We start from the raw sequence: 20,918 nt of genomic DNA on the forward strand, positions 1-20,918 counted from the left end.
GGAAACCCATTAGTAACCAAGAATGCAAATATTCCCCGCAAATAATATAAAATTTCTCTCCCTCTTTTTGATATAGGCAAATGATACATAATATTTATGCTGTGTTTATGTCTGTGTTTAATGTGGTCAAATGAATAGGTTTCATCTGAATTGTCTAAAATAAGTCATTATTGAGGTCAGAGTAAAATAAAAGGCAGACCTGGCAAGATTCATTCCCTTATTGGGTAAAAAATTTCATAATTCCTCTATACAAATCAGACTGAATTAAAGAGCCTATCACTTAACAGATATTCTTGGAAAAACAAATTACAGTTGATCCTTGAACAGCACAGATGTGAATTGTGCATGACCACTCACATGTGGATTTTTTTTTCTGATAAGTAAAGTACTGTAAATGTATTTTTCTTTTTCTTATGATTTTCCTAATAATTCTTTCTTGTACCTTACTTTTTTATAGGAATACAGTATATAAAGCATATAACATACAAAATGTGTGTTAATCAACTCTGTTATCAGTAGGGCTTCCCAACAGGAGACTATTAGGAGCTAAGTTTTGGGAGAGTCAAAGGTTTTACATGGAGTTTTGACTGTGTTAGGGGTCAGCACCTCTAACTCTGATGCTGTTCAAGGGTCAACTGTACTGTGCTGTTTCCCCAGTACAACTTCCCAAGCCAGTTGCTCAACTGTATATTCTTAAGGAAGAGAAATATCTTTTGTATTTATGCCTAAAAATTTGTTACGTATTTATAGTGCAGTGAGATGTATATCCCATTTCTTGAATATTTTCCCACACTCAGAGACCCCCAACACATCATTGTCCTAGGCAAGATCTATGGGTAGTGTTTTTTTTTTTTAATCCCTTTATTTGATTTCACCAGCAAAAATGTTATGTTAAGCCAGACCTCATTTCAGTGAGAAAACATTTATAGATTTATTTTTTGAGTGCCTACTATGCTAGGTGTGATGAACCCCATCTCTGTCCTATGGAAGATGAGTGTATGATTGAGTCAGGAGCCTTGTGTCCTCTCCAACATTCATTTATTAGCCTTCTATCTCATTACCTTGAAAAGTTCTTAAATGTTGAATTTTCTACTAAGATCTAGGATACAGATGCAAAAGCTTTATTAAAAATCATTTGGACAAAAAGGACTTGATAAAATTCAACACTGATTCCAAGACTTTCAAAACTCTCTGTCAATCAGTAACAAAGAACAGTATCCTTAACATGATAAAATTATGTCATATCGATAGAAGGACTCACACTGAATTACGAAACATTCAAGTCATCCTCACTAAAATCAGGAACAAAACAAAGATGACCGTTACCAAGATTATTTTTTAATGTTCTCCTAGAAGTTTTGGCAAATATAATAATATGTGAATCAGAAATAAGAACTAGGGCTGTTGAGAAGACAAAATTATCATCATTTGCAAATGATAGAATTATCTACTTAGACAAAGGGTTGAACCAAAAACATGTGGAATCAATCAGAAAATTTAATAGAATATCTAGTGAAAACATAAATACCCCAAAGCAATATATTTTCCTCATTCAGCCATCTCCATTTAAGAAGCTATGGTGGCAAAAAAGATCTTTTTCAGGAATAAAGGAATAAAAAGTACAAAATACCTAGGAATAATCTTAAAATAATTAGGCAGTGATTTGATGAAAAAGCCTGCATTGAATTAGTGTTTTCGATTATAAAGATTATAGGATTGGGAGGGAATGGCATCTGATGGGATTACCCCTTACCCATTTCTCCCATATTGCAAGCTGAAGTTACTTCTTACTCTTCTTTCTTCATGCCTCATGTCTGTTCAACCACCGAGTTCTGCCAACTTGGCCTTCTTATTAGCATGCAAATCAATTCCCATCTTGCCCTATGGTTCCTTTAGTTTAGTCTACCCCACACACTCTGCAGCCTCCTGTCTTCTCTCCGATTTTTTCTCTATTATCCAGCCCTTCCACTCATTCATTACGCTACTACCAGAGTGATCTTGCCAAAATGAGAATGATCACTCCTTTACTGACAAACCCTCCAGTGGCCCCTATCACCTGCCATATAAATTTCATGTTCCTCTGCATTCCATACAAGATTCTCTATGGCCTGGCCCCACTTCCCCTCTTTGGTGTCATTACTGCCACCCCACCTTTCACATTTGGGTACACTATTCTCCAGCTTTCTCTGATCCACCTCTGCTGAAATGCCTATGGTTTACCAAGGCTCTGTGCTTTTCGGTGCCTCAGTGCTGCGTATCAGTGTCGTGCCATTGCATATTCTAGTTCCTCTGCTGTGACTACTCTCCATCCAGATGGCCCTACAGCCTGTGAAACTCCAGGTCCTCTTGCTGCACTCAGTGTAAGCAACTGTGTCTTTTGGGAAACCATTGGAGACACCTTCTTGCAAAGTTAGAGACTACTTTCTCTGTTCCCTGAGTATCTTGGTATACTTTTGTCATTGCAGTCACCACACTGTACAGTAGCCATAACCCATCAGAGCATGAAGCTCGTTGCATCTCTGACATGTAGCACAGTGGCTGGAACATAACCAGATACTCTGTATTATTTACTAAAACGAATATTTTAAAAAATCCCTTAACTTGAAATTCACTAAGTTCTCTGTTTCTTTTTTTTAAATTTTTTAAATGTTTTATTTCTTTCTGAGAGAGAGAGAGAGAGAGACAGCGTGAGCAGGGGAGGGTCAGAGAGAGAAGGAGACACAGAATCTGAAACAGGCTCCAGGCTCTGAGCTGGCTGTCAGCACTGAGCCCGACGTGGGGCTCGAACCCATGAACTGCGAGATCATGACCTGAGCCAAACTCGGACACTTAACCGACTGTGCCACCCAGGTGCCCCTAAATTCTCTGTTTCTGAGATAATTTTGTAGCTATATAATTGTTTTCTGGGACAACTGCTTTCAAATCTCTCAGCTTTTTAACATCTTGGAACTAAACAATGACTGGACATAAAATATAAGTACACACATATTTTATGTGTCACAGCTAATGTATGACATGTTTAATGTTTTTTGGGGAATAAATAATAAAGTTTTATGAATTAGGCTATAATTTGTGTTTATATTGTCAGTGCTAATCATTTCTTTATTAGATGCCTAGGTTAAGGTCATTAGCTTATTTGCTGACATTTACAATCATCTAACAATGTTTTATTTAAAGTAATACATGACACAAAATCATAGATATGTAAGTTTTGTATCCATTTAAAATACTTATTCAGATTCTTTTCTATGCTTAGGAAGGAATTTGGTGCTGTTGCATTTCAGAAAGGCATAAAACAGCCCCATCTTTAAGAAGGTGAAGACATGCTTATATAACAGACAATCCAAGACAAACACAAAAGGAGGGGTTGCATCCTGCGAAACCAAGTATCATCATTCCCATTTTATAGATAAGGAAACTGAGTTTCAAAGAAGTTTGGTGACTTTAGTAGCATTACAACCAGCTGTTAATGATGGGTTTGAGGCCGGGACCTAGGTTTTCAGTATCCTGAAGAAGGGCTCAAAAGAGAGTTTAATATGCTAAAAATTAACTTAACAGATTGGAAAAATGTAGGACAAGTCCACAAAGATCAAGAAACAGAATAGTGATTTATGATTTTTCTAATTGTTTTCCCCTATTTTACTTAAGCATTTATAGAAGTAAATATTGAGTAGTTTATATCTAAATAATACAGGATGGCATCTTGGTGTCTCTGGTATTTGGTAGGCATTCCAGAAAAACTAATTAATCTAACTTCACAGATATTCCTCTGAATGATTGGGCTAGCCCCATTCTAACTAAATGGGGAATTAAGCCATATATATTATATATGTACATATTTATGTAAAGCATAGTAGAGCAATATTACATCAACATTTTATTGCCGGGAGTTGGATGGCATGCTGTAAGTGGTAATGCCACGAGTGAGTTATGCAGGTCATCTCAACTAAATGCCAATAAAATGTTTTTACTGTACCACATCATCCAGGATTCTGCCTATGCTACAAATTTAAAGGGAACCAATTTTAGAAATTTCCAGAGTTGTAAAAGTTTTTATTGGCCCTATATTTCAAACTTGCTGGCATGTAAATATTAGTTCCATTAATTGTGGCAAAAATTAACGCACAGATTTAGGGGAAAAAACCACTCATGATAGGGATTTTTCTTTTAAACGCATTTCTTTCAGTTTTAGTCCAGTTTTACTGATTTAAGTATAAATGCTTTCTTCTCTCTTCCCTTTTTATGTAAATCCTTTTCTCTTTTCAGAAAGCGCCGGAAGCCCCATCTCCAAAGAGCTGTCCGTAGCTAATGTCACCCCTGAGTTTGATCTCATTTTTCTGAATGCTTCCTTTCACTTACTGCTCATAAATTCATTTGGCAAAATTTTTTATTGCTTTTTAACCACTATTAGTTGTAGTTTATTGTTAAATTATTAATTTACAATTTATCATTATTATACTGTTGAATGGACTCTGTCTTGTCAAAGAAATTCCAAGAGAGTGTATTCAATGGTCTTATGTTGTCCCCGGGCTCTACGGCAGTGTTTTGTTTGTTTTTACTGTCCTTTTTCATTCCCTCCCTTCCTTCCACAGGCATCACTTGAGTGCCTGCCATTTTCATGTCTAAGCTATATATTGGCTACTGGAAATGGAAGGTTGCCTAGTAAAGAGCATATAGAAATGATCCTCAAACTTTTGTGTGCATAACCATCCCTTGGAAGGAATTGCTAAGCAGTTATATTCCCAAGCCTTACACCCAGAGGTTTTGGCCAGGGAAACAAAGATCAATACTTTTAAACAATAGGTAATTCAGAAATAGACTTGGAGAAACCCCAGTTTATAGGTGAGGGAAGAAAGTTCCATAAACTGATTGATTGTTCTATACTATTTAAAAAGCCCTAGGATAGCAACATGTTCCAGGTGTTTAAGGAGTCCAGGGGAAGGGAATCTACTGCAACTGGAGACGTCAGAGGAGTAATGTCATAGTCGGTTCTTAATTAAGCTTGCTCTATGAATAAATGAATGCGCATTTGAATTTAGAGTTAGACTGATGTGGTTGAAATCCTTGGGAGTTGACTTTTCTCAGCCTGAGTAGGGTGACCAGAGGTTGGTGCACCCCCAACGCTATTTCCATTAAATAGGTTTCAATAGTTGCTTGGCATAATTCATTCATTTCAGTCTGAGAACCCATAGGTGGATGCACAGAGAGCTGTGAAGCAATCTTTGGACTCTTCACTTTTTCTCAATTTAAACGGTGTGGACAGAAGGGGAGGAAGAGTCTGCCATTGGTCCTGGTGCTTTGAAGGGCCTGGTTCACAGGGACCTAACATAAAGAGTGGATCCTCAGATTCTGACCCTAGCAGTGCAGTTTGGAGTGCTTGATGCTGGTCCTTCCTTGCGTTATGTGGGTGCCTGTGGGCCGCGTCTCTTCTCTTCTTTTGTCTCTACACACCAGTCATGCTACTTGGCCCTTAGAAATCCCTTCAAAATACTGGCATAGAAGCAAAACGCATCCCTCAGAGAGGCCCCTGGCGAGCTAGCTGCAGCCCCAGCCACAGAGGCAGTAGCTAAACGCCTTAGGTGAAAAAAAAAAAAGGTAAAAACTTTGTGCTTTCCCTCTTACCATAGAACTGTCACTATTTCTGCCTCTTTAGCTGTACTCCTCTAATAGTTAAAGATCTGATGACTTACACGTTATTCAGGAAGACCGAATATGTATTTTGACTGCCAGTACTTCCAGAATGAGATTTTTATTAAAAGACAAGAAGAAACACATTTGTGTTACAATGTTTTTACTTTTTTTTTTTTTTTTTTTTGTCTTCAAAGATGACCACAACTGGGTTATTTCCTGGAAATAGAGCCGTAATAGTGACAGCCATACGAGGCGTGTGGAGACTGTGACATCTGTCTTTGATTTCCCTGGCTTCATGTTTTAGTCCCTCCCTCTCCCTGGTGGGTTCTCTCTCAAACAGAGTCAAGCCTTTATACCCCTCATAAGACTCTGCTCCCAAGGAACCGGCTGTTCCCACTAACGGAAGTTACAACCTATGGGAAGGGTATGGTAGTCATGAGGACCAGTGTCTGTTGAGTGAACAAGGGAATAGACCAACTCCCATCACAAGCACATTTAAAAGGGTGGGGAAAAAAAGTAGATTTATCAGCTTGTAATTTCATTTTTTTTAATGTTTGTCTGTTTTTAGAGAGAGACAGAGATAGTGTGCGAGCAGGGGGAGGGGCAGGCATTGAGGGAGACACAGAATCTGAAGCAGGCTCCAGGCTCTGAGCTGACAGCAGAGCCCAATGTGGTGCTCACAAATCGCGAGATCATGACCTGAGCCCAAGTCCAACGCTTAACTGACTGAGCCACTCAGGGGCCCCTTGTAATTTCATTTGTAAAACTGGAAGGAGACTGGATGGGTTCCCCCACTCAGCTGAAGATGCTTCGCTGTTGGTAGACTCATTGTTTTTTTAGAGTTAGTATCTGCCGGTATAGGTTATAGATCAGTGGGGAAGGTCTTTCTCTTATATGGTTTTCTCAACTTCCCATTTCCTCTCTGTAGCCCCTGCCTCGTGATGGAACATGGGTGTTGCTCTTATGTTCTAATGCTGATTGGGAACACATTAAAAGCATCCTGAAATGGCCAGATCATTGTGTGTCCAATGCAAAGTCTACCTATCATTTCAGAAAAGATCCATTTTTACGAGGAAAGTGGGCAAAGGGAGAAGAGAGAAGTAATTTTTTCTAGATCACTGTCAACGTAGGAATGGCTGACAAGCACAATTGTCATGTGAGAGAGTTCTTCAGTTAAACAGGTGTGAAGTGGAAGATGTATCTTAAGTGTGCTGCTAGGTAGGGTCCTCAAACATGTAGCACAAGCTATCCTGGAATAAAATGACAGTGTGTGCTGGCTGCCTTTGAGGCAGGTGTTGTATATATTATTTATATCTTTTCTTTGATACGAATTGTCATGAGGTACTTTCCCCAAACCATAAGTCATGATCCTCACCTACAAAAATGTTAGATAGATAAAGAAATAGGGAAGCCGCAGTTGGAGGGCTAACAGACACCTTTACTCCATATGGTTGGCTTACTACTATAACTTGGATACCTTTTAACTGTTACTCAAGAGTTTTCCTAGAAATGACCTATTTCTGGTTTCTCATCATTCAGTTTCTTTATTTTCGTGATTCTTTTCCCTGTTGTTGATTACTTTACAATGACTCTGGATTCATTTGCTCTATTAATGTGTGAAGGGTACATCTCAGGACTGTGTGTTTTCTAGTCTATAGTCAGAAATATCTACTGTCCACTTCTCTAATTATGTCAGCTCAGTGAGCTATGTCAATAGCTCTTCTTTTTCTTGCTTTTCATCAGTGAGAAAACCTTAGAAAATTAATGCTTAGAAAAATAAAACAGAAGAAACAACATTTTAAAGTTCTTGCTAATAACTTTTTCATGTATTTATCCCAGTGCCCAAGGTGTTTACTGATTATTGCATGGATGAATTAATACGTATCTAGAATCTTTGTGGGTTTTTAAAAAATGTGTTTTTTTTTTAATTTTTGAGAGAGACAATGTGAGGAGGGGAGGGGCAACGGAGGGAGAGAGAGAATCCTAAGCAGGCTCCTTTCTACCAGTGCAGAGCAGAATGCATGGCTCGAACTCAACAAGACAACAAGACCACAAGATCATGACCTGAGTCAGAATCCACCCAAGCGCCCCTAGAATCTTTGTTTTGAACTTCAGTGTCATGTAAGGTTGTGGAGGACAAGGAGTTTTGTCTCTGGTTCACCACTGTTTTCATAACACCTAGAATACTGCACGGTACATGGTGTGGTAGATGTGCTGCACCTCTGCTCACTGCCCCCGATGTTGAATGAACGAATGAATGAGTTCAAAGCATTCCTTAACCCTCAAAATATTCAATGATGTGGTCATTCCTAATTCATATTATCAAGACCCTCAGACTCACATAGCCTTGTTTCAAGTAAAAGCCTTTACCTAATTCTACGAAATATATATACATATTTTTATAATTTCTAAGTCATTTTATTAAACCAAAGATAATAAGAGGACCTTATCTTTGTTGGGTTATATTAGTGATAGTATTAATCACTTTACCAATCAACTAATAAATAAAATCTTACGTCTCTATAGTGGGCAATATATTGCGCTTAAGTATATTAGAAATGGAATTTGGAAAAACACACTATTTTTAGGGGCCAACTAGATAAAACCAAACAAATAAACATGACCCATTGTTTGATTTTTTTTTTAAGCAACAAAATCAACAGGAGATAAGCCAGATTGCTTTTTCGTTAGTCATACAAGTTGTTTTATTTTTCCTATCACTGTCTTCAAATATAAATTTGAAAGGTGGAATATTCTGTAAGTTTCCCACGTTCTTATTTTCATTTTTGCGTATGCCCTGGGATCTTGGTTTACCATTATCACTCTGCTGTGCATCAGCTTTCCCAGGTGTAAAACTGGCCTAACAATGCTCATCTGCTAACAAGGGGGGGATGAGACTTAATTAGCAAACAGCTGGAAAACCCCTCGAGAGCTCTGTGAGTCAGAATGGAAGTGCATTGTTATTAATCATTATTATTATTGTTATTATTTTTAAATGGCTCAGAGCCATCTCTGAATTTAATAGTAAAATGAATGCTCCTAATAATTCTTTCCATGTCCATGATCTGTGGTCATGCATTTCACAAATTAAATGGCAGAATACTTGTAGGATATGATTATAATGATCCAAGTAAATGATCCTCAACCAATTCAAAATTATGTGATTAAGACCCCAAGGAGCTAAAGCAAGCACTTTGCTTTGTTACCTTTCAGCTTCTCGAATAACCCATTTGTGTTAATTTATGTGAAGGGGCAAAGTTAGCTTTTTAAAATTATTAACTTGGACTTTTCTGGGTAATTAGTTGGGAATTTGAGAGTCGATGGCTCAGTTAAGTCTGTCACACCTTGTCTGTAATACACGGATAAGTTGTTTAACATATGATTGGCTTAGCTTCCTATCATTGAGTCAGGTTTAATTTGTGAACTTTTGAAGTCAGATATCTTCAAATGCCAATAATCATGTGTCTAATTTCTCTGGTTGTTCTGTCTCCTCCTGTACTCTTCTGTCAAGAAATGGTTCTGAGTCTTAGGTTCTATTGCAAGTCAATGAAGAATCAGCTTCTACTGCAGATCTTACATCTTTAGCTTGAATTATCTCAGGCAGACATCCTGGCTAGCTGCAATGCAAAACTCAGAGGGCTCAGGCCTGGGAAGACCTAAGGTTGGCAGCCCACTAAGTTGGAGAGGAGAGAAGAAAAGGGAAATTCTATCTTTTCTGGTGCTTTTCCCCTCCTGGTTTCCCCACTAAAAATCAATAGCGTGGTCGATAGTTGGTTTTGAGTTGTTCGCTACATGATGGAGTTTTTCTGATGTAAACCTTTGGTGTCTGGGCTTCAGACATTATAATGTATCAGGAAAGGTTTGCTAGCTGCCACGGCCCTCCTGGGTTACATTTTATTCCCTGTGACAGCTTTTGTAATGTGAAAGGGGAAGTGCAGATCAATTTTTACACCATTTAGTTGTTGGGGGGAATTTTTTTCCACGAATTGATTGTTCTTTTACAAATTCACCATGTTTATGTATTTTTCTTGTAAACAGTAGAAGCTACTAAAATGAGGCTTTTTCAATAAAAATAATTCAAGCCTTTCAGAATTTGTAGCCTGTTCAGAATTTCTCAAAGTCTCTTTGGGTGACTTGGAATGACACTTTTAATTTTAGATGTATCCTTTTGGGAAAACCTGGTGTCCTTTCTTAGAAATACTCTGGAACGGTGATATCAGAAAGAAAAGGCACAGTGTCAGCTGTAACGCTTATGGGGTTTTAATGCAGATTTTGGGTTCTTTGAAACACTATCGTAGCTTTTACAGATGTTGAATAATTATAGATGACAAATACTCATTGTAAATCATGTCTACTATAAAGTTTTCATTTTCATTTGAGTCCTTTTTGTTAAATCTCTTGCTGTCTGGATTAGCAAATCAACAGATTTTCTCTTCTAAAAATATTTTCAGTTGCTCACCTATTTTCTCCTTCACTCTAATATTTATTCTTATTCAACGTAGTAACTCTTATCAAAATTATTCTTGAAAAGCTTTAAGGTAACCTCAAGCATATTCAGTGAGTACAAGATAATAAAGTTGTTTTTGTAAGATGTCTTCAAGTTTTGAGAGATCAGTTTCTAAATGGAATGAAAATGTTTCTGTAAAATTGTGTGGGAGCCGCATTATACAAGTGCAAATGCTAGGTTTTTAAAATGCTAAATTCATTTATTTAAAATAATTGTCAAATATTTGGACAATAATATTTAAGGAAGGGCACTAGCATCAGGCCTCTTATTCTCAGACAGTGTGAGATATCCATCATGCTGTATTAATTGAAAGGATTTGGTATAATCTCATAAAGAAACAGGCAAACTCTGGGCTTTCCTCTCTAGTAAAAATATATCATTCATGTCTTCCATTACTGTGCTATAATTATGGTAAGTGAAGCAGAACGGAATCAATAGAGCAATTTATCAATGCATTCTAAAGTATGCTAGCACCATTTACGTCATCTGCTGCAGATACTGTCATTCAATAAAGAGACATCTAATAGTATCAAGACTTAAGGCTGATCCACTTCAGCATAATGTTTTCCCATGTAATGTTCCAGTTTTGATCACGGATTAATGAATTGTTTCACTTGTATGATATTATGTGAGGTAAAGTATTTCCTGCTTTAATTTCAATAGAAATTTAAAAATTCAGCCTTCAGGTCCAAAAAGTACTGCAACGTTATAAATATTGGGAATAGTGCATGGATTTAGCCTTTTTAGGTGATATTATGAATGATATCATAGTTAGAATATAAGCCGGGTATCCCTCTTGCCCCAAGATGCATTAAAATTTAAATGGCAAATATTTGGCTAGGGATATTACTTAATGGCTTCAAATTTTTGTCTTTTATCATCACAGGATTCAAAATTATTTAGGCTTTATCTTCATATTTATGATTTAGCTATAAACTATTTAACTATGAATTCATAGAAAGATTAGTTCATTTAGGCTTTTTTTCATAAAACTATAAACAATATGGTCTTTTTACCATAAACACACCCCATACTAATATGATATTAAGTATTCATGACGTCTAAGGGAAGATACTAAATTCTGTATTAAGATGCTATTTATTTGGAATAAATGGAAAAGATATTTCAGATTATCAGACTGTTCTTTTCCTTTTCCATATGGTGGCAAAATTATCATCTGATATTATTTCAGTTAATTTGACCTCCTACAAAACTGCATAAATCTGGTGATGATGCCAAAGTTACACCAATGCAAAATTATCATTTGTGTTTCAGATTTGTAGCCATAAAAAAATGTTTTCAGGTATAGAACTGATTTTTCATCAAGTTATAACCACTGAAACTGAGGCGAAGTTAAATATAACAGTATATCAGAAAACATTTATAACTTTTGGTTTTGGAAAAATGTCATTATCTACAAGTTTTTCCTTTTTGTTTTCTTTTACACAAGTTCTTAAGATTACTTTTTTTTTTAAAAGGTAATTTCCTCACGAAAGGAAGAGTTCTGTACTACATGGCTCTCTAAGATAGTTCTATGAACTCATAAAGCATTAAGTAGGACATAGTCTGAAGTTGTGAGATCATTTTCTAGAATTCTACCCCATGGAGTAAGATGACAGCACTTCTCCCTTCTATTTTATATCTTAAAGTTGAATGGATTTTGAATGTTTTGATGTAAATTGTGACCATGTTTTCGCCCATCTCTTTCATTCTTTTTACTTTACACTTTCCTACTCACTGGTGCCCCTCCTATATTGGTTTTTAAGAACTTGTCTGCTAAAGGGTTAAAGAGTCAGCTTTTAAACTGCTTTAGCGTAAGTAGTTAAGAAAATTTGGATGTCATGTACCTCAGTGAAGATGTTATAAATTGTTTTGTTGGCAAGATTTATTGAGGGTTATTCTACCTGATATCACATTGTATTGCTTAACGTGGACTATTTTTAACTAGCATTCTATTTAGACAGTGTCAGCGAATTCTGAGAGCTTGCCAAGCAAATTCTCAAAATGGTTGCCAAGCTGTAAGATGGCTGCCAAGGTCTGAGTACACTGAACAGGTTCAAAATGGTGACCAACTTCTTAGGGTTTGTTGGTCACATTCCCCCAATGCCACCCTTTCCCCCACACAAATACCACCCGAAAAGGAAGGGGGGGGAGAAACCCCCGAAGATGCAAGACTTGGCACCAACTCCTTGGCACGAGTGGTTATAGTGTCATCCAGAGATTCAAGTAGTCACCGTGTACTACTTGTCTCACATGCTTGGCAGAAGACTATTTAGGGGAATACGTGAAGTGAAAACACCACCATCAAATAATGTAGCCATTTTCTCTACCTGATCTCATGGGCACCAAATACTTATTTAGAAAGGGATCTGGGGGAAGACTAGGAAAGGCAATACTTTCAAAGAGCTTTCTAAATGAAATCGAAGAGCGTTCACCAAGACTTCAGGCTGTGCCTTTTTGTACTGCTTGCCTAAAGTGGCACAAACTTTATATACAACAGGTTTAAGATTTATTTTAGTTTTGCATTTGTTTACTTAAGTTTATAGCAATTGCTTTCTGGCAGTTGTGCTACTTAGCAGATTGAAATAAAATCATAAGGGTGAATTAAAACATACTGCTGTTAGTGCTGATTAGAATTTTAGCTTAGTGTAAATACCGGATGCAGGGTCCAACTTTTCAGACACTTGGCATGAGCTCAATAGGGATCTCCAGGCTACACAGGAGACAGTGTGTGTGTACTTGGATGCTTTTAAAATTCTTGGATAGGTGGAGCATACTACTTCTGCTGGCATGTTAGTTCATTGTGCTGGCTGCATAATGTGCTCGAGTTCCAAGGTAGATAGAGACGCTGGGGAAATGATAATAAGGGAAAATAGTTTGAACTCAAAAAACAAAGCCTGGAGAAAAGGATTTTAATTAAACCCCATGCAATTTTTACTGTGTGTTTTGGTTAGTAGGTGTAAATAACTGATACCAAACTCGGTTGAAGAACTGTAGAGCTTGTGGTATTTTGTAGAAGCATCTAATAGTGAATATATTTCTACAACTTATTAAAATTTTTCTCCATGTGACACTTTAAAAACTATTAACTTCTCCAGGCAGGCAGTTTAGTTGGTGAATTCCTGAAGTAGGTCTTCTGTTTCATATCAGCTATGGACTAGGTCTTTTATTCTGATCAAAACTTGAATTTCTAAAGGTATTTTTTTAATCGATAGAGTATTTTATTTAATTCTTCAGTAGCCATTCAGGAACGCTGGTTGTCATGAATGTGGTGGTTTTATGTCCATAAGTAGTGGAATCAGCCACTTCTACTATTATAGTAAATAGTATATATAGTTTGAGCTTTTGGAAACCTACAGTTTAGGAGGCATTCACCAATGGAGCCCTCAGGTGATGAGATGGAGACTCAGTATACACTCTATTGTAAGAGGTAGCCTAGAAATGTCATTTTTCAGTCTTTTTTTTTTTTTTTTTTTTTTTTTTTTTTTTTTTACTGATTTTATCTTGCTGTTTAGTCAACAGTGTTTGTAGCTAAGACTCTTGTAAGTTCATTTCTAGTACTTTCTCTTGTGGTAGACAGTTACCAACCAAGATCCGATCATTCAATAGGTAAAAACAACTGTTATTGACAGTGCTGAAATCAGAACTCCACATCCTTCAATGTAAAAGATCAATGCCATTAAGATGTGTTAGCTCTGGAAATTTCAACATCGAGCTACATAGACATTGAGAGGTTAGCTGGGCAAAATATGTGACATGAAAGTTGCATGGCAGATCCTTCAATACATATTAACAGATTATGTTTGTAATGTATGATATTACAAATGTAAGGTAGTTTAATTAAGAGTTTTTCTTGACAAGTCTTATATATCTTGCTGTGAATTGGTGACAAGGAACTTGAATAAAACCTTTCTTTTTAAATTAAAAATCAGGAGACTATGCCTCTTTATAGTAACTCAAAGTACATTTTTCATCTTCAAGTTAGGAACATATAAGTAGTACTGATTATTACCTGTCATTTTTTTCTGTTTTTTTTTTTCTAAAAATGCCATGTTATTCATTGGCAATTTATTTAGGTGAATCGTATTATTGTAGCAAAGGTAAAAATTAAGTCATTAAAAATTTTTACCTCATTCATAATGGATTATATCTATGAATATGTAAGCAGGTAGAAATGTTTCAAATTGCCTGAGACATGAGATAATTCTAAATTTTATCGTACGAAATGCCAGTCAGGCAATGTCTAGGGAAATGGAATAAGGGATATTTTTGGAAATTCTCAAAGAATTCATCAGCATTTTTGCTTACATAAAAAGCACCATACTTTTTCACTATTTTAAGAAAAATTTTATTTATTTTGCCATTGTTAGGCATAGTCCATATTTTAAATTGGTAACTTAGAAAACCTTTTTTTAAGGAAATTTTACTATTAGTCCTTCCAAAGTGAGTATTTTAATTCAAAAAGAGCTGTTTACGTCTTAAATTTATGTCTTGGTGTGTTTGGCATTTTACCCTTTTGTATGTAGTATATGTGTATAATTAGTACATGGGGTGCATGTGTGTGCTTGTGTCTACCCGAGTATGTATAGAGATATAAATTTTACTTTCTATATAGTAGCTTTCTGCATAGGGCAACCCAAACAGCTGTTACTCCTTTTTATAGCTTCTTTAATCTATGTGCCAACAAGTCAGTTTACAAAATCTGTTTTGTTGATGACTGCTGTGATAATAATTGTGGTGTTTTGTGGCTTGGCAAAAGGCTGGGGTCTCCTCTGAGGACTCTTGCCAAAGGCTTTGAAGGGGTTGAGGTGGATTCACTGCCAAAATGAGTCACCACTCTCTATTTTATTTAGTGTCCTTCTGCCAAGGCCTTAGACACTTTCTGTTTTCATTCTTTTGTAGGCTTTCCTCCCCACATTGTGGTTTTCTTCACAGCCAGAGGCCTGGGTCTGCCAGGGTAGGTGAGAGGAGCTGGCTGCCCTTCACTAAATGCCAGTATGCAGTGAGACTAAAGGGCGAGGGGGGTAGCTGGGGTGCACCTTGAATCGATGTGAGTGTAATTATGCAGTCACGAATCATATGTAAAATGATGGACTTGGATAAAATGCTGAATCTAGTATACCATAGTCACCTGGGTTTGGATCAGAAATTCTCAGAAGGGCAGTTATGACTTACTTTTAAGTAGCATTCAGATAATGTGACAGTGTTCTAGTGTTTTTCATAATTGATTGTTTAAAAAACGTAGATTATTCATGAGTTCTGGCTGTAGGCCTAAATCTTGCATTTTTCCTCAAACAAAAGAGTACCAGTCCTCTCCCTTCAAATGCCATAATATTTTGCCTCACATAAACTATTTTCTATGTATACCTAATGGTTTTCAAGGAACTGTCCTAAAAGGTTTTAGTTTTGCCTGTCTACGTTTAAATTGTCACTGGTCAGTGGATTCAGAGATATGAACTGCTAGCCTATTATTTAAGATACATTAGAAGTTTGAATACTTTCTGGTAANATAGATTGAAATAAGGTGGATAAAATGTCCTCTTGCCAGGTTCTCCCAACTCAAATATATATTATGGATAAAGAAAAGTGCTTGTGATCAGTTTGAATCTCCAAAATGTAAGCAAAACTGGCATTTCGGATGTTGAAACGTGAGTCCTCTTCACAGGACCTTCGATGGTTTCAGCTTCATAAATTCAGATGGCTTTTTCTTGTCTAGAGTAAGGACACCCTGCTAAAATCTAATAAACTCTGTGTGCAGAATTAAATTGAGAGGTGGGGCCTTTGTTTCCTTAAGTGCCCATTCATTGTGTTGGATCCGTAAATGTGGTAGACACACAACTTCATTATAACATCCCCTCAAAACATTTCCGTAAATATAAAGTATACTTTTCAAGTTCAAAGTCCTCACTGTGGGGTACCAAAATATTTTCCATATATTATGGTCCAAGCTTTTGCTCCTCAGGAAAAAAAAATGCTATAAGCTGACTTTATTTAACACTTTGTTTACAAAATAAATCCTATTAATAATTGATTATTATTCCTTATAAATATTTCAGTTAGAGAATGTATAATTACATAGGTGAAGAGTCTGAGATAATATTAGGATGAAACTGACTAATCACATCCTACAAAGGTCAGTGGGTAGCATTCAGACAAGTTAATACATGTGAAAGCCCTTTGTAAACTGTAAAATAATGTCTAAATATTAAGACATTACATTCTTAAAATTTCTTTTTTGTTTTCTTAAGCGTCAAATATTCAGACTCTTTTCTCCATGTATCTACCTTATAGTTTTCATTTTAAAAGAGCAAAAATAAGAAAACAGAAATAGATACTAAAAACATGCAGTCACTTTCTGATGTAAACTCATTTGGAATTTAAATACTTAGAGTTCACAGCAAGACTCCAAGATAGAAATTCTTTTGGATGATCTATAAACCACTCAATCCCTGGTTAATGCTCAAACCATGTGAAAAGTTCCAGGCGAAGTTCACTTTGAGCCTTGTCTGAACCCTATAAATGGAATGAAATCCTGTAAATGCTGTGTGAACCCCAGAGAATGAAAATCACTAACCCTGGTGCATCTAGTTAAAATGCACTGTTTTCTAGTTGCTGCTCTGTGTGTCTGAAATTTGAGGACAAAATTTAAATTTGGAAGTGAGCTATTTTACGTGTATTAATACTTCCAGGATCTCTTACAAAGTCAGCAAGACATAAATATTGTAGTAGTAATGGTTGTTTTCGTAATAGTATCAATAGTAAGATCTTCGTCAACAGTATTTTGAAAGAGTAACGTGATTTTGAATTCACACTGAGCCTTTGTGCCAGATACTTCAAATAAGACCCTTGATAAGATCCCTGGTTGGGAAAGTGTGAGTTGATAGGTGTAGGTAATATTGGTTCCTTTATGCAAAAAGAGAAACAGAATCACTGATCTGTTGTGTGACTTGGCTTCCTCCTCATTGCATGACTTGAGATACAGGTATATAAATTTGGCTTCCTCTTCTGAAAAATGGATGGAACTAAAATGACTTCTTAGATTCCTTTCAACTCATTAAAAAAAAAGATCTGGAAGTACTATCGCTGTTGGTCACAAAGGCCTATCCCCAGAAGCAACCATCTTTGTATTGTTGTTCATTAGATCCCTTTTGAAGAGGAGGTGACTGACCCGCGGAGGACACCTTATAAATCACTAGCCTCACTTCACTTATTAATCACCATAATCATAAGTATAGTTATAGTTATCACATACTGAGTGATTACTCTGTCTTAGACATTGTGTCCTGGGCTCTTTTCATGAACTTGCTCACTGGTCCTTCTGTAGTTATTCATTAGTAGACTTAGTATCTTGGTATAGCAATGATTTTACTGAGTTGACTAGGCATTTTGTATGACTGTTTTTATAGTCCAGTGTCTTCATGTGTTGAAGAATCGTAAAATCATTCCTTTCTATAAGTATTGATAATTAACCAAAGTAAGGACCATCTTTCAATCTCATAACCGATTCTGCTTTTTTGACTGTTTTGTCTCCTGATAAGTTTTGTTAAGGATTAAGTAATTTTCATATATTCATCTGCCCATCCATACACTTGAATACATACGGCCTAAATGAGAGAGAAATTCTGTCTACTTTAAGGGCTTCAAACTCCCAATGTTACAGTTTACAGGGGTCACACCTTAAGTTCATCACTTAAGTGCATAAATTCATCACTTAAATGACACGGATAAATATTTTCAGAGGAGCACGATGTTGAAACTGATGCTGAGTGAAGGATGCGCTTCGCAGATTTTCATGGTTCATGTCCAGATAAGAGATGGCACTGTGAAGACCTGTATGTATTTAGCCCAGTACTAGGTGCTATAGAGAGTCAGTAGTTGCTGAAATAGTCCTCTGTCAAGCAGAGAACAATATATTTGAAACAGTCGCTCCATCCACCATACCACACCAGGCTCTCTCTGTTGTAGGGCAGCTCATTAAAGCTACTTTCTGGGTCTTTGTTAATGTCATGCAGACCTTGTGACAGGTGTTAGAGCTGCCAGCCGGGCACAGCCCATTGGGGGTAAGCTGTAATTGCTCTTGATGCCACCCTTAATGGGTGGGGGAAGAAGGCAGCATCCTGGGGGAGGGGAGGTGAAAGGATGCCCTCAGGCCATAACTGACATCTGGTCAGCACTGCTGTTTCACTGCTGTGTCTGTTTGGTGCCTACAAATATTGGACCTCTGGGTTGAGTTTGCTGCCACCATTGGATTGCTGGCAGCCATCGTGATTTCACAGCTGGGCAATGACTCTAGCTTGGAAAAGGGGTGTTTCTCTTAGGGCCAGGAACAATCTACTGCCAACATGACCCTGAGAACTTTTTTATGTTTATTAACTAAGAGAATCCATATCCTTGGGACCTCCTTTAGTGTTTCCTGGTTTTGAACTTTTGGGTTTTTGGTGAGATTGTTATCTTTCGTTGTGATTTCTGAACCGATAAAGGGCAAGATTTCCTTTTCAAAAGTTCCCAATATGTCTTGCATGTATGGAGGGTGACGAGCAAACACTGATCTGAGGAGGTTCTGAAAACTCTTCTTCAGCCTGTGCTTAGTAAGCCCTTATGTATCAGCCACTGAACTGGGTGCAGAAAAAGTAAAGGCCTTACCTCAACCAACTCTCTCTCACCCCTTCTGGAGAGACAGTCCCCTGCATGATATACTGTAACATGAAGCCGACTGTGATTCCATGAAAAATGAAATAGAAAGTGTAACAGTGTGAGCGCATTTATGATCTGTGTGCACAACAGCGCAAGATAGTGCTTCTCACTAAAAGTTTGGGTGAGACAGATTTTCGAAAACTTCATGCAAACTTCTCGATGCGCAAATGAGACCGCTCCCTAATATTAAAACACTCTTGAGAGGAAAGGTTTCAGGCTGTGGGAATCCCCAAACTTGAGTTGGCCCACAGAACTAAATTAAAAGTGAGTTCCTTCCCTTGTGATCTTCTATTTCTCCACAAGTGCCATCTTCTTCGAGCTCCATGTCCTTTTGGTCAGAGCAGAACTGTAGCCTGTTGTTACATTGCATTGGAAAGCTCTTGAGACCATTAACGAAGAGGATTTGCATGTTTATTTAAAATCAGTCACCAAGTTCTTCCTTGCAGAAGATACCCATACTGCTGTCCTAGCTTAAATACCAACTTAGTCAAGAAACTCGACTTTGGGTGTGCCCAATAAATATTCAATGACCATTTCTGGGGTATTAGATGACACTTGTAAAACATTTAATTATAAAGATATTAGTAACTAAAAATTGCCAATTAAAACCCCCTCCCCCCATTTTCATGTTTCTCTGTGATTACCCACTCTAAATGCTCATGGAGAAAGAACATTAAGGCTCTAATCTAACCATAGTGATTTTACAAATGTAAAGGTAGCATTTCATAGTCCCTGAAGTGATATATTATTGGAAGAACATTCATACAATTTTGTTTTAATTGATTCTAACTCTTAAGTATGCAACCAATCTGTGTATATCTCCTTTTAATTATTTATCTGAGCTGTGAGAGAGAAGTAGGTAATCATTTGGTGATCCACTCAAATATCTTGAAAGGAAGGCATCCATCTTTTGTATGACAGACATACTGGAAGATAGAAAACACATTTTTATTTAATAATTTCATTAATATTGTTTATAGTGCAACCAATTTAAAACCACAGCTTACATAAGATGCTCAATAACCATCTTTGATTGAAAAAAATGGCCAAAAGAATTAAATTTATGAAATTGAGGAAAAAAAGAACATAAGAACATGATAAATAAATGAATGATTTCTTTTCAGAAGGAAACGGAATGTTTTACATTTAGGATGAACAACAAAATAACCCCCCTGTAAGAAAATGAATTGAATCAACACATTTATTAAGTGTCTTCTGTATGCTTAATAAGGGAAGTATGACTGGAGGATGTGGAGGAAGTGTATCAAAACTGAAAAATATTCATTACCATGTTCCTGTCGGCAGGTTTGAATACACAAGATGTGCTAGTGAAAGAGTAAATTCAAGGAAGCAAGCATAATGTAGGTTGGAATCATCATGGATGGATACTTGCTAGAAGAGGCAGAAAAAAGCCCATATGATTCCTCTTCTAGGAAAATATTTGTAAATTATGCTTGATTCATACAAGTACACAGAAAACATATGCAAGTTTCAGTCTCTTTTCCATAGCGTTTTGTAAGATGCTGGGTGTAGTGTATGGGTCCTTGTCCTAGCCCTTTATGCTGGAAATGAGCATTTTAATTGGATTGCTTCTTTGGAAACAAGACAAAGAGTACATTGCTAAAAGCTTCTGGAGACCATTTTCAATATTTGCAATAATATAAGTGCTAGAAATGTGCTTCCATTTATACATAAAGGCAATAGAACCTTTCGTAAGCACAGAGTCTCTATAAGACTTTTATAATATTGTTTATTTAAATGCAAGCAGACAAAAATTATTTTCAACTTTAGAGGACTAAGCTCATCTTTCTCTTTTGCAACTATTTTTTGCCACTCTTTTAATTTCTGCTCCTAAGAGCAATTTAAAAGTCACTTTTTATTTTCCCTAAATGGGAATGGTTGTTGCTACAAGTATCTTGTCAGTTTCATATGCTCTGGGAGGTGTGTGTCATAAGTATAGCTTCTGTATGATTGGCCAAATTTTTCACCTTTATGTTAAGGTGCCTGCTGTAGCCTAATACTTGGAAATATTTGCATTAGGGAATAACTTAGAATTTATTACCTTACTTTTAAGAATACCTCTGAT

General features: G+C 36.7%; 1 protein-coding gene across 6 annotated transcripts in view; it reads left to right on the top strand.

The window, feature by feature from the left end:
• NFIA (nuclear factor I A) overlaps positions 1–20,918 on the top strand; it is a 366,351-nt gene that overhangs the window by 141,178 nt on the left and 204,255 nt on the right. The gene's annotated exons all lie outside the window — the stretch shown is intronic.

Source organism: Crocuta crocuta, unplaced genomic scaffold (genome assembly GCF_008692635.1).
Source record: "Crocuta crocuta isolate KB4526 unplaced genomic scaffold, BGI_CrCroc_1.0 scaffold85, whole genome shotgun sequence".
NCBI classification, from domain to species: Eukaryota; Metazoa; Chordata; class Mammalia; order Carnivora; family Hyaenidae; genus Crocuta; species Crocuta crocuta.